Source organism: Felis catus, chromosome D4, assembly GCF_018350175.1.
Source record: "Felis catus isolate Fca126 chromosome D4, F.catus_Fca126_mat1.0, whole genome shotgun sequence".
Classification (NCBI taxonomy): domain Eukaryota; kingdom Metazoa; phylum Chordata; class Mammalia; order Carnivora; family Felidae; genus Felis; species Felis catus.
The window spans coordinates 89172850-89185961 of NC_058380.1; the positions used below are offsets into that span (position 1 = coordinate 89172850).

A 13112-nucleotide genomic window follows, 5' to 3' on the forward strand; every position below is an offset into this window, starting at 1 on the left:
CTGCCTCCCTGGGACCCCAGCCCCCCCGACTTCTCTCGTGCCCCTCCCCTCCGCTGCCCGGCTCCTCCCCTCCCGGGACCCCAGCCCCGCTCCTTCCGTGCCCCTCCCCCGCCCCCGCTGCCCGGCCCCTCCCCTCCCCTCCCCTCCCGGGACCCCAGCCCCCACCCCTTCTCCGGTGCCCCTTCCCCTCCGTCTCCCCCGAACCCCAAACCCCCTTCTCCCGGGCCGCTCCCCTCCCCTGCCCGGCCCCTTCGCCTCCTCGGGGGGGGCCCCACCCCGCCCCCGCCTCCTCCGGCGCCCCTCCCCCCGCCGCCCGGCCCCTCCCCTCCCGGGGCCCCCAGCCCCACCCCCACCCTCCGGGCGGGCGGCGCGGCAGGGGGCGCTGCGCGGGCCGAGGCGCGGCTGCGGGCGGGCGGGCGGCGGGAGGAGGAGGCCCGGAGGAGGCGGGGGCGGCGGCAGGCGGGGGGCGGGGAGCCGAGCGCGAGAGGGAGGCGAGCGGCGAGACACAGGCTCCGAGGCTCCAGCGAGCGAGCGAGCGAGCGACGAGCGAGCCCGGGAGGGAGGGAGGGAGGGAGCGAGGGAGCGAGCAGCCGCGCCGCCGCCTCGCAATCCGCCGCCATCCCGCCGCCTCCGCGCCCGACCGCCGCCCGACCGCCATCGCCCGGCCCAGTCGCGCCCGCGGAACCAGACCAGGTGGGCCGGGGCGGCGGGGTGGCGGCGCGGGGCGGGGGCCGGGGGCCGGGGGCCGGGGCGGCGGTCGGGCGCTAAGATGGAGGCGGCGCGGCCCGGCGGGGCTTTGTCTCGGCGGCGGCTGCCTGACTGAGTGACAGCGGCGAGCCCGGGCCCGGCCGCCCGCCGCCCGCCGTCCGCGAGCGCGCCGCCGCCTGGGCCCCGCCGGCCGGGGCGAGGGCCGCGGGGCCGGGCGGGGCCGGCCCGGGGGCGGCGGGCGGCCGGGCCCGGGCTCGCCATTGTTGTGCGGCGCCGCGCGGCCTGGGCGGGCGGGCGGGCGGCGGGGTCGGGGCCGGAGGGGCGGGGGGGAGGGGGGGTCGCCGCGTCCCGGGGCCGCCTCCCGCCCGCCGGGGGCCGGCGGCCCGGAGCGCCCCGCTGGCCTGGAAGTAGCCGGGGCGGCCTTCCTGCGCCCCCCTCCCCCCGGGCCGGCCTGCAGAGGCCCCACCCCGCCCGGGAGTCCCGGGGTCGGGGCGCCCCCCCTCCCCCCAGTCCCGGGCGGGAGGTGTGGGGGGGCGGCGGCGGCGGCGGGGGGCGCGGCGGTGCCCCTCCCCCTCGCCGAGTCGCCGGCCGGGGGCGCGCAGGGGGCAGGGGGCTCGCCGCCGCCGGCCGCCCTTTCGGTGCGCCAGCGACAGGGTTATTTTCGAAATACTCCATGCTCTGCTACTGAGCGCGTTTAATAATAAACAGGATGTCGCTCCTCAGGGCCTGCCAGATGGGGTTTTTTCCTTCCTTCTTTTTCCTTTTTCCCCCCTTTCGCCGGAGTGAGGAACAGCGCTGTCGAGACCGTGGGCCTCTGGAGTGGATTTGCCCACACACAAAGCTGGAAGGCGGTTTTCTCTTTCCTCCCTCTCTCTCTCAATACCGCGGGAGGTCCGAGCCCACCTTTCGGCCAGAAGAGGAGGTGTTTTTCGAGGGAATGGGTAGTTCGGAGGAAGTGGGGGGAAACGGGGGCTGGGGAGGCTCCCCAGACGGTGTCATTTGCTCGACGGCTGCCAGGGAGAAGCCTTTAGAAGCCTTTGGTTTACGGGTTGTTAAGTTGGCCCTGAGGTTTTTCTTTCTCCGCCCCCCCCCCCCCCCCAAGAATTTCTGTGCATTTTGTGTGGCTGTGTATACATTTATCCAGTTTGGCTTTTGGAACCAGCCGTGTGAAGTCGGAGCGTGGTTTCTCCGAATCTAACTGAGCCTTTTCGCTCTGTACACGGCGGTGTGGTGCAAAGAGGGCCTGGGGAGGCCCAGGCTTCGGGGTGCAAATCCTTCTGCCAGAGAAATCTAGGGTTCAGAGAGCCGTCATTGGCCTAAATTTCGCATCCTCCACCTTGTAGAGTTAGGGAGGTGGTGAAAGATCTGGAAGGGCCCGGCCCGCAGGTTAGTGCTTAGTAGTAGTTTCTGCAACTGCCGTCAAGCCCTAGGATGGAATTGAGCCACCGTGATGCCACCCGTAGGGCTGACTGACCCGATGGAGCTGGTGCAGATACCACAGGTGCTGGGCTAAGGCGTGGACGGGAGAGGAATGGAAGGCACCGAACGTCTCTGGAGCACTTGGCTCATTCGGTGCTCAGCCTCTCTGGGGAGACAAGGATGGGAGAGAGTGGCGTGTGGAGCTCCCAGGAACTGATGGTAGTAAGTCCGTGTCCTCGGGTCTGGGCTGCTTGCCCCCTCCCAGGCACGTTTACAGCTTTGTTTAAGGCAGACTTAGAACAGTGAGAGATGCCGAGAACAGGCAGAGGCCGGGGACTTTGGAGGATGACTGCTTTCCTTTGGGGATGGCAGATGACCACTTGGGGAGCCTGTGTCTGCTCGGGCAAGTGTCTCTCCGGGAGCCCGCATTCCGGTCTTCATCGGCTTACCCTCGGCAAGTCTCTGAGCCGCGGCTGCTGCATCTGTGAAATGGGAATGATTATGCCTTGCCTGGAGTATCTGTTGGGGCTCTTGTGAGCCTCATATTCTGTTTGTACAGCAAACCGCTTCGTTCTGTGGGAGGGTGACGAGAATGTATCTTGTTCTTGTTGATTTCCCGCTTTTCTCATCCTTTCTCAGCTCCTGAACTTGTTCTCCTGTTCCCCTGGCTGATGGCGCCGTGACTTCCCCACCCCAGATTCTATCCTTAGCTAGTATTTGCGTGTCACGGCCACTACTCGGGGCCTGGAAGCAATAGAACGGCCTAGAACAGCTAGGCTGCCCCGGGGTGTTTATTAGAGACCATAGGGAGGACTGAGGCTAATGCAGGGGAAACTGACCCCCGGTCTCGGTCGTGGGTGAGGGCCGAGACCCAGGTTATGTCTGGGCCACACCTGTAGCATGTTTGTAGACGGCCCTAGAGACGCTCTGCTTGGGCTTACTGTGCTTCTGCAGTCTCCTGGGCAGTTGTTTTGGTACATTCTGGCATTCCCCCAACCATCTTGGTTTTGTTGTGTTCTCTTTTTTTTTTTTTTTTTTAAACCTCCTTGGAACCTCCTCCAGGCCCGCTGGCTGCGGGACTGAAGACATCTTAGCGGGGGCCCTGTCTTTAGTTTTCCCAGCTTCCTGCCTCTTGGCCTGTCTTTTCTATCTGATTTCATTGTGGCCAGGTCTGGCCCTGCACTATTACTTAGGGAAGGAGAAGAATCCGCTGTCCTTCCCCTTAAGCTTTTGGATTACCTGTGAATTTCAGTTACCCAAGGCTTTATGGAGGGGCCATGTTTCTGCCCATTGTGGGGGCCTGCCTGCAGCGGCCTGGGTCCTTTGCAGTCTCCTTCAAGCCCAAATGGGTAAAGAGCCTGGGGAAGGGAGAGCCAGAAAGCCCTGGGAGAGTAGAATTTCAGGAATGGCAAGTCAGAACTAGTTCCAGCACGGACTGGTTGCCTGGGGCCCTGCCGAGGGATTTTTGTTGTGCCCCTTCACCATCCCCCACCCCCTTTTAAATTTCAGTTCTCTTTTCTCCTGAAGGATTATTTTATTGTACTTGAAAGATTATTCTTTTTCTTTTTTTTTTTTGGCTTGCACAAAGTACTGACTCATGTTGCTAATGGCTGTGTGCTGGTTGGATGTCTCATTATTCTACCATTTAAGATTGATCATTTCTGTGTTGGTTTCTGTTTCACACCAGAATAGGCCGGGTGGGTCAGGACATGTATTTCTAAATTTGATAATGAGGCTTCTCTACTATCAAGCGTATGTGTCTTGTTATGGGCAGGCAGATCTTAAGTGGGGCCTGTCTACACTAGATTTTAAGGCCGTGCGCTCCCCTTGAAAAATAGTCTCCGGCAGAGAGCTGTGGGGCTCTGTGCTCTGAATCTCAAGAGTTCGGTCAGGGGTAACCAGACTGCTTTTCAAGTCGTAACTCAAGTTTCTTAAGAAAGTCTCGTTTTTTTCTGGGCCTTGTGTGGACTTGGGAACCTTTGGTCTGTCATTTGGACGGAGAAATAAAGCTTGTGGTGCTCAGGACGGATGAGAAAGACTGAGAGCTTTCTGGTGGACGGAAATTGTGGATGACAAGCTTTTAGGCTTCAAAGGTGCCGTTTGGACCAGGTCGCCTCACCTGGGAGCTCCAAGACCCCGGCTCCGTTGTCGGATCTGTGTCACCGATCGTGTCTGTGGCTGGCGTGTGCGAAGCCTCGGCCCCGGGAGAGAGGCTTGCCCTGGTGACTTGAGCCAGAAGTCCGGGTTGAGTGTTGCTGTTAGCTGTACTTATTGATTTTGTTTTTTGTCCCCCGCCCCGTGTGGCCTGAGCTGAGGGCTGGGTTGCTTCTGTATGATGCTGGCAGCCGCACTGGTTTGTAGAGCTCTCTGCCTGCAGCGGGAGCGGTCTGTGGGCAGAGTGAGGTCTATCTTAGGTTGCTGGCGGCCCTTCACGTTCCCTCTGAGAGCACGTTCGTCTCCCACCTCTGCGGCTGGTTTTGGAGCTCGGGCTCTGGATCCCTTCTCCCTCTCAGCCTCTTTCCTCTCAGTGGCGGTGTGGCGAGGCAGTATGTAGCGCCTTTAAGAGTCACTGTCCTGCACCAGCTACTCCTTGAGCGTGTACTGTTTGCCAGGCGTTGTGCAAGGCCCTAGGAGTACATTTTTCCCTATTCATAAGAATAACATCTTTATTAAAGAAAAAAAAGGGAAATACTGAAAGAATAAAGAAAAAAAATATAAAACACCTCTAAGCTCACCATATGGAGAGAACTACAGACAAGACTGGTGTATTTTTTTCCTTGGCTTACGTATTTGTTTTTTCAAAGTTAGGAAAATACTATATATGCTGTTCACAATTTATAGTTCTTGGTTTTTTGTTTTGTTTTTTTAATTTTTTTTTCAACGTTTATTTATTTTTGGGACAGAGAGACAGAGCATGAACGGGGGAGGGGCAGAGAGAGAGGGAGACACAGAATCGGAAACAGGCTCCAGGCTCTGAGCCATCAGCCCAGAGCCCGACGCGGGGCTCGAACTCACGGACCGCGAGATTGTGACCTGGCTGAAGTCGGACACTTAACCAACTGCGCCACCCAGGCGCCCCAGTTCTTGGTTTTTTTAATGTTTATATTTATTTTTTGAAAGAGCACAGATGGGGGAGGGGCTGTGAGAGGGGGACAGAGGCTCTGCGCCGAGAGCCGTGAGCTCGAGGTGGGGCTCGAACTCATGAACCGCGAGATCATGACCAGAGCTGAAGTCAGACACTCAACCGACTGAGCTGCCCAGGTGCCCCCATGGTTTATAGTTCTTACCGTTAGAGTATATTTTCTTAACTTATCGAGAACATATTTTTATTTTATTTCATTTTATGTTTTTAATTTTCTAAAGTTTATTTATTTTGAGAGAGAGAGAGAGCGTGCATGCACAAGTAGGGGAGGAGCAGAGAAAGAGGGAGAGACAGAATCCCAAGCAGGCTCCACACTGTCAGCACAGAGCCTGATGCAGGGCTCGAACCCACAAACCGTGGGATCATGACCTGAGCCGAAACCAAGAGTCGGACGCCTAACTGACTGAACCACCCAGGCGCCCCTACTTTATTTTATTTTTTTTAAGTAAGCTCTCTGCCCGACACGGGGCTTGAACTCACAACCCTGAGATCAAGAGTTGCACGCTTCACTGACTGAGCCAACTAGGCCCCCTGAAAACGTTTTAGTAACTGTGTAATTGCTTTATATGGATTTGCCATGATTTTTTTTAATTCTGTTGTTATTTAAGTTGTTGTTACCCATTTTTCCTTCACGTAAACAAAATTTGAGGGCACATCCTCCCATGTAAATCTTGGTGTATGTTGCTCATGATTTCCCATAAGTGGCATTTCCTGGCCAGAGAGAATGCAGGCTCCTTCTTCAGTTCTGTTTTCTCCTTTAGCCCTTGTCCCTTTTGACTCCCAAGGTGGCTTCCTGCCTGAGCCACCAAGTTCTGGGTGTCTCGGACCTGGCCGTTTCAGTCCTGGCTAAGCTGTCTGATGAGTGAAGTTTGGGGTTGAGTCTGAACCAAGTGTCTTGACTTCAGCATTTACCAGTCTGAGGCCACATGGCTGTTGGTGCCACGTTTGTGTTCCTTGGGAGCTTGTCCAGTGGGGAGAAAGCGAGCCCCCTCCTTAAAGCGGCCTCCGGATCTCTCAACCCGATTGTGTCATCGTCTCCCTTGATTCTTTCCTCTTCTCCGTTGCTGTTCTCTGTAGTTCTTTTCACAACTTTAAATACACTTTCTTAAACAGTTATTTTATTGTGAAATATACGTAAGGTTTGTCATTTTAGCCATTTCTAAGTGTACGATCAGTGGCGTTAAGTACGTTTACAGTGTTGTGTAACCGCCACCCCCCTCCAGAGAGTTGTCACCTTCCCAAACCGAAACTCTGTGCCCGTCAAACACTGACTCCTCACTTCCCGTCCCTCAGCCCCTGGCAGCGACCGTCTGCTTTGTGTCTCTCTGAGAGGAATCATACACTATTGGCCCTTTTGTGTCTGACTTCATGCTTTCAGGGTTTGCCCAGGCTGTGGCGGGTGTTCGAACTCCGTTCCTCTTGGTGGCCGAATAGCATTCCATATCCTGTTTACATACCACATTTTGTTTACCCCTTCATCTGTCAGTGATGACAGCTTTTGAATGCAGTTTTGCTCTTTATTGACGGGGTGCGTTTTCCCCAGTGGGGTGAGGGAGGGAGGGGGGGGCCAGGAAGCAGCATTCTGTTTCCTGTTTGCTGTGCTCTGTGTCTGACACGGGGAGGGGGCTCAGGTGCAGAAGCAGTGGAGCTGCAGATGAGGTGCGTGGAAGTCAAGGCCATCCCAGCCTGGGTGTGGGGTGGTCAGGGAAGACCTTCTGGAAACTACAGCAGACTTGAAATCAGCACCTGACCAAGAGCCTGTGATCTTGATCTCAGGGTTGTGAGCTTGAGCCCCGTGTTGGGTGCAGATTGCTTTAAGAAAAAAAAAATTCTTAAAAAGAACCAGGCACCTGTTGAAAACAGTATGCCAAGCCCCCTGGAGTATTAAAAATGTGTTTCTAAGTTGGAATCAGAACCGTGTGAGCCACGGTAGAAAACTTGCCGGTCAGCTTGCTTTGCAGAACTCGAGAGCCCTTTGGACGGGAACCTGTTAGGCGAGTACTTTGCTGTGGCTGGTGGCCAGCCCGGGGGAGGGCAGACAGGACTTCGGAAGCGTGAGTCGACTTCTCCCGCTGGGGCTTCGAGATCATCTCTTTGTGTAGAAGGATGGGATGCGTTGCCGCAGGACCAACTGGGAAAAGGAGGTCATCGCCGGCACTCTGTCCACTCTCTCCACGGCTCCTTTGTGTCTTCCAGCGCTTTTTTCGGCAGGTGTTGTTTACATACAGTTCAGAGCTTAAAGAACTGCTCTGTTCCAGGCGCTACAGAAACATAGGCCTGTCTGGGAGCGGTGCTGCCTGGCCGACCTGCCGGGGGAGTGAATGGGCTGAGTGTTCAGAAATAGCTGGGGACAGTGGAAACGTTGTCCTAAGGCAGAAAGTGGAATTTTTTTTTTTCCCTGATAGAAAATTAATTACAAAAGTATACACACTCATTAAGAAAGAGAAAAAGCAAGCGTATGAGGGAAAATGAAAGCTCTTTCCTCTAGCTTTCCAGGCAGTAACTACTGTTTACAGCTCAGTGTGTTTATCCTCCCAGACTCGACTCTTTTTTTTTTTTTTAAGTTTATTTATTTTGAGGGCGGGGGAAGGGCGGGGGAAGGGCGGAGAGAGAGCGTGCGAGTGCTCTCCAGAGGATTCCAAGCAGGCTCCGCACTGTCAGCGGGAGATCATGACCCGAGCCAAAACCCACTGAGCCACCCAGGCGCCCCCCACAACATGCATTCTTAAACACATCAAGAGCATGTTCTCATATTAATGCGTACCGGTGTGTTACGCTTCTAACATTTTTAAAATAATACTTCTGAAGCTTTTAAAAAATCTACAAGTGTATGAAGAAAAACGAAAACAGCTAGTAATTCCACGACTCAGATATTTCCAGTTGACTTTTTTCAAGAAAACAGTTAGGAAAGTTAAGCTGTATTAAAAGTGTAAGCGCTCTTCCCCAGACTCTCTGTAGAGAAACCACCGTGAGAAGTTTGTCATTCCTTCCAGAAAAAAATTGTGCACATGTATGCCACGACAGTCCGTACAGATGGATTGCGTCGTCTGTTTTAGCAATGCAGAGGATGTTTTGTGCATACACTTGGTTTAATCTGTTTCCCGTTGGTGGACATTGGGGCTGTTTCTAACTTTTGGATATTGCACAGTTTTGGTAAAATTCTGCCAGTGTTCTCTTGAGAAATGTATAACTTGTACATAATTGCATGTGTTTCTGTAGTGTGGACCCTTCGAGATGAATAGCATTTTGGAAAGAATTCTGCTAAATTCCTCTTCAAAAAACTTTGTGTCGGGGGCACCTGGGAGGCTCAGTGGGTTAAGCATACGACTTCAGCTCAGGTTATGATCTCGCGGTTCGTAGGTTCAAGCTCCGCATCGGGCTCTGTGCTGACAGCTCAGAGCCTGGAGCCTGCTTCCGATTCTGTGCCTCTTTCTCTCTGCCCCTACCCCACTCACACTTTATCTCTCCCTCTCTCTCTCAAAAATAAGAATAAGTTTAAACCCGACTTCGTGCCCATTTGTAAATAATAGTATAAATCTGAGAGCGGGTGTTTCTGGACTGTGGACTTTACTAACCCTATAGCCTTTAACTTGTCATTTTGGATGAATGAGCACGGTTTCCCAAATCAAAAGCAAAAGTCACTGTTTCGGACTTGCTCTAGTAGTCAGTGTCGAATCTTAGGGTTTTTTTTGTGGAAGCAGTGTTCACTGTGGTCTTCTGGTGCTGGAGTGGTGCCCTGGGCACCTCACTGGGGGAAGGTCAGGGTGGGAACCAGAAGGAGGTTGTGGAGAGAGGCACAGGTAGCCTCTTGGCACCGATGTTTTCTTCCAGCCTTTACACACTGGAGCCTAGCCTCTCTGGAGATTTCTGAGGCTCTCGTTTTGCAGCCCTTGGTGGTTTTGTTGCTGTTAATATTTCTTACTGTGTGGAGCTTATTTGGAGGCCAGCTCTCCGTTGCATTTCCTGATAATGGCTCTTAGGCAGATCCGCTCAACCGCTTGGCTTCAGGGCCCACGTCTCTCTCCCTTCTAGCTATTCAAGGAAATCACACTTCCTGGGCGAAGTGACTGCAGAAAGGAAGCCCCTGGAAGTGCCTGGATGGTATTTCATCAGGCGGGGTTGGGAAGGATTTGTGCTTGTACCCAGGGGAGGTACCCTTTGGGATTATACTGCTCCTGCCCTTGAGGGCTGTTATTGTTAGCTTGAACTGGAAGCAGTCGCTGGCAGAGTTGGGAATGCCTTGCCCTCTCCTCTGCTCCCTTTCCTGATGGAGAGTAGCCCTCGGCTTTGAGGTCCACTGGCTTCATATCCAAGTTCGTCCATCCACTTGTGAGCCGGGTGATTTAAGGTTATTTAATCTTTTGGAGTCTCTGTTCTTGTCTGCAAAACGGGGGGTAGTAATGCCATCCTCCTGGAGGTGGGAGGGATTCAGTGGGTCCTGTACCAAAGTGTGTAGAAGGTACCAGGCAGGAGGCAAGCAGGCTCGCAGTAAACAGTAGCTATTAATGGTTCCTGGATACAGCACTAGTCAAGGGCCTGGGGGTTTGGAGTAGGCAGGCGTATACACTTGGGGCTCATTTGTTTACTAGATATGGCTGTTTCTAATAGTGTGCTAAGCCCTGTGCTACGTGCAGATTTAGACCCAAATCAGATAGCCCCTGTCTTCACCTCCAGGAGCTCAGACACCTTAAGCAGGGGCCTCCCCGAGGGGCAGGTGCATCGGAGCACTTTCTGCCATACTTGTCTTCGTTCAAGGTAAATACTGGCATCTGGTCACTTGCTGGCGCCCTGTGCTGTTGCAGGTAAATGTCTTGCTAGGAATAAAGATAGGTGCACTCGGGCAGTTCACGGGTGCAAGGGAGGCCCTGCAGCTTGCTGGGCTACGACCTGTCTCGGCATCAGGCAAACGGGAGTGTTCATTTCCATCATTTCCATCTATTTGCTGGAGGACCTTGAACAAGTGCCATTCATCCCTTCGAGCCTCCGTTTCCTGCCAGATGGGGATGAAACCTGTGGTACGGTGTTGCGGTGACCACGGCACCTACTGAGCTCAAACAGTGTAAGGTGTTGATTCTGTATTGCTCAGTTTACCCAGACCTTAAAAACAATGTATCAGTAATGACACAGGCTTGTTACAAAAATGCCCAAACGCTTTAGAAGTGCCCAAAGTAGAAAATGAGTCACTTCTTCCCGCCCACTATTCTGCTTTCAGATGAGATAGGGCGCGTTCGGGGTGGGATGGCCATAGACCGCCGTCCCTTTTTCAGATCAGTTGATGAGTGCTGTCTTGAGAGCAATTTTGTTTTCCACTAATGGGAATGCTTTATGCATATGAATTCTAAATCGGAAGTGACCACTGGAAAATAGGAGCTAATAGGTGCTTATAGGTATATCTTAATATAAACAAAGATAAATAAAAGACATGTTGTATGTGGTTTCCACATAGGTTGTATATTTAATGTATATGGTAAATGTATAATTGGCTGTGTTATAGATTTAGATAATATTTCCTATGATATGTATTTATATAATCTATATATTATCATGGGGGTCCTTTCTTGTTCTCTTAAGGAATAAAACAAAAGGCCCTTGTAGTTCCTTGCACCCCGGGTGAGTCATGACGCTGTGCCGGTCATACTGAGCAGTGGCAAGAGGAGATTTAATGAGCCAGTGTGGCCCTGCAGAGGTCTTGCGGTTGTGCGATTCAGTGTTGACACGGGGAGTGGGGAACAAGGTGGGCCGTGTGGTCTGTGGTGTGAACTTGTTAGGGTGGAGAGCAGCACACACGGCCTGTGGTAGTTCAGGGATGGTGGCGGAGACGATGGAGCGGGGAGGGGGCCCGGGATTTGTGAGAATAGAGCTCCCTCGGTGGGGGTGACGTCTCTAAGACCTGTTACGAATGATAAGTGAGTGGAGTTGGTGTGTCAGCCGCAGGCGCACATGTTCCTTTTGACCTGTGACTGGCTTGGCGCGCCTGTGAGAGCCCCTGGGGACACTTGGCCCTTATTTTTGGGTTCTTCCTTTTTGTTACCTCAGACCTGGTCTTGCCCGATTGGAGGCCCAGTGGCTGTAATCATCCTGGGTTTCCTGTGGTGTCTGAGGCTTGGGGAATAAATAGCCTGTGGGTTCCGGGGCTCTAGTGCTCTGGGCTTTGTTGGAGATCATTTAAACCAACTGAGCCCTTTTAGCACCCCCCCCCCCCCGTCCCCGCCTTCAGCATATTTGGGTTTGTTAATTTATTTTCTTCAAAGAGAAGGTGGATTTGCAGGGGCTGAGTTGTTGATGAAACGTCTCTGCGTAAGCACACCCCCTAGTGTGTGCGGCTCGCCTCTGGGTCGACATGAGTTGCTGAGTGACAGAACACAGAACGGAGTGACCTGGGCCTGTTTTCCTTCACCTGTGGCCTCCACGTGGGGGTGATAGTTAGGACACCCACCTCTGCGGTGGTTAGCAGGGTCCTCTGTGCAGTTGTGACCGTGATTGAGGCAGCCTGGTGAAGTATTTCCTCGCCGGATTAAAGGGCGCATCACCTCCGGGTGGCATGGCTTGTTGCTAGGGAGTCTCCTTTGGGGCTTGTCAGGAGGCCACTGCTGCCTCCCCCCTGCCTCCTCAGGGTGCAGCCACCAGAGTGCCACCGTTGGAGGAGGGCTGCAAGATGGGGTCTTCGTTTTGTTGCAAGTGGGGCGCGTTCTGCAGCCCGCAGGGCGCCCCTGCCAGAGGGCATCTGTCTCCCGTGAGGTTCACCTGGGGAAGGGTCTGGAGTCCGCAGCGCGGGGCCGGGTTACAGCTCTCATCTGCTGCCTCTCAGCTCCTTGGGCGCAAACTAGAAACCTGCTCCGTGGAAAAGTCAGATGGTCCGCAAGTGTTGGCCCGAGTGCGTATAGGTGCGTGGACTGCGATGTTGGCTGTAGCATTGTTTGTCATAGCACACAGCTGGAAGTCGTTTATGTATCTGTCTGTAGGGCAGTGGGTAAAGGCACAGCTACACCGTGAAATACGATTAGGCATTCAAACGATGAGATAGATCTGTATGTGTTTTCTTGGAAAGATGACCCCAGTGTACTAAGAGAGTGAGCTACAGCATAATATGGAAACTTGCCACGTTGGTGGGCTGAAACTCGAAGACCACGGGCCGCTGCTAGGTTTGCGCGAGCTGAGAAGAAACGGTATGGAGGACGTCCACCACGTTAGTGAGTTGGATTGACTTGTCGTGTTATTTGCATTTGTTACACTGGATGCGGGGTAGTAACACGTACCGGTTGCGAAGGCGCGTACAAGCGTAACAGACATGCGTGCTTGTGGGTGGTCAGGGCCAGGACTGGGCAGCTCGCGCATTACTGGCTCTTTTCCGGCAACAGCTTCGCCCAGGGTCAGTATTTTGTTCAGCCTCATCCCGAGTGCCCCGGCTCCTGGTGTTGGGGCCCTGACGGTTCACAGGAATCCACCTGATTCAGTCATGTGTCTCTGTTCATGGCCCTTGAAACCGCTTTGTTGATCTGGTTAGAAAGAACAATCCAATTCAAATGCCGTCTCAGTTTCTGTTCTCTGCTCAATCAGACCTTACAATATAGAACATGGATTGTGGTGGCATTTGCAAAGTGCTTCTCACTTGCTGATTTACCATTAACGGGAGGTAGAAAAGGAAGGAGAAACTGAAATAAAGGTGTATGTCTTACGTATTTCTTTTTTTTTGCCAGGTCTGTGGTAAGTTTTTCTTTTTCTTGTTTCTTTTTTTTTCACTGTTCATTTATTTTGAGAGAGAGAGAGAGCACTTGAAAGAGTGTTCATGGGGAAGGGGCAAAGGGAGAGGGAGAGAATCCCAAGCAGGCTCTGTGCTGGATCT

At 53.6% G+C, this 13112-nt stretch overlaps 1 protein-coding gene across 11 annotated transcripts in view; it reads left to right on the top strand.

Moving 5' to 3' along the window:
• Window positions 1-556: 556 nt before the first annotated feature.
• Window positions 557-13112, top strand: part of PRRC2B (proline rich coiled-coil 2B) — an 87819-nt gene continuing 75263 nt past the window's right edge. For 5 of the 11 annotated variants that reach the window (XM_023242866.2, XM_023242868.2, XM_023242869.2 and 2 more), the window contains exon 1: window positions 558-693. The gene's annotated coding sequence lies outside the window, so the exon portion shown is untranslated. Of the gene's footprint in view, window positions 694-1368; window positions 1631-13112 lie in introns of those variants that run through there. The other 6 variants (XM_023242870.2, XM_045042913.1, XM_045042914.1 and 3 more) reach the window with 3 other exon arrangements.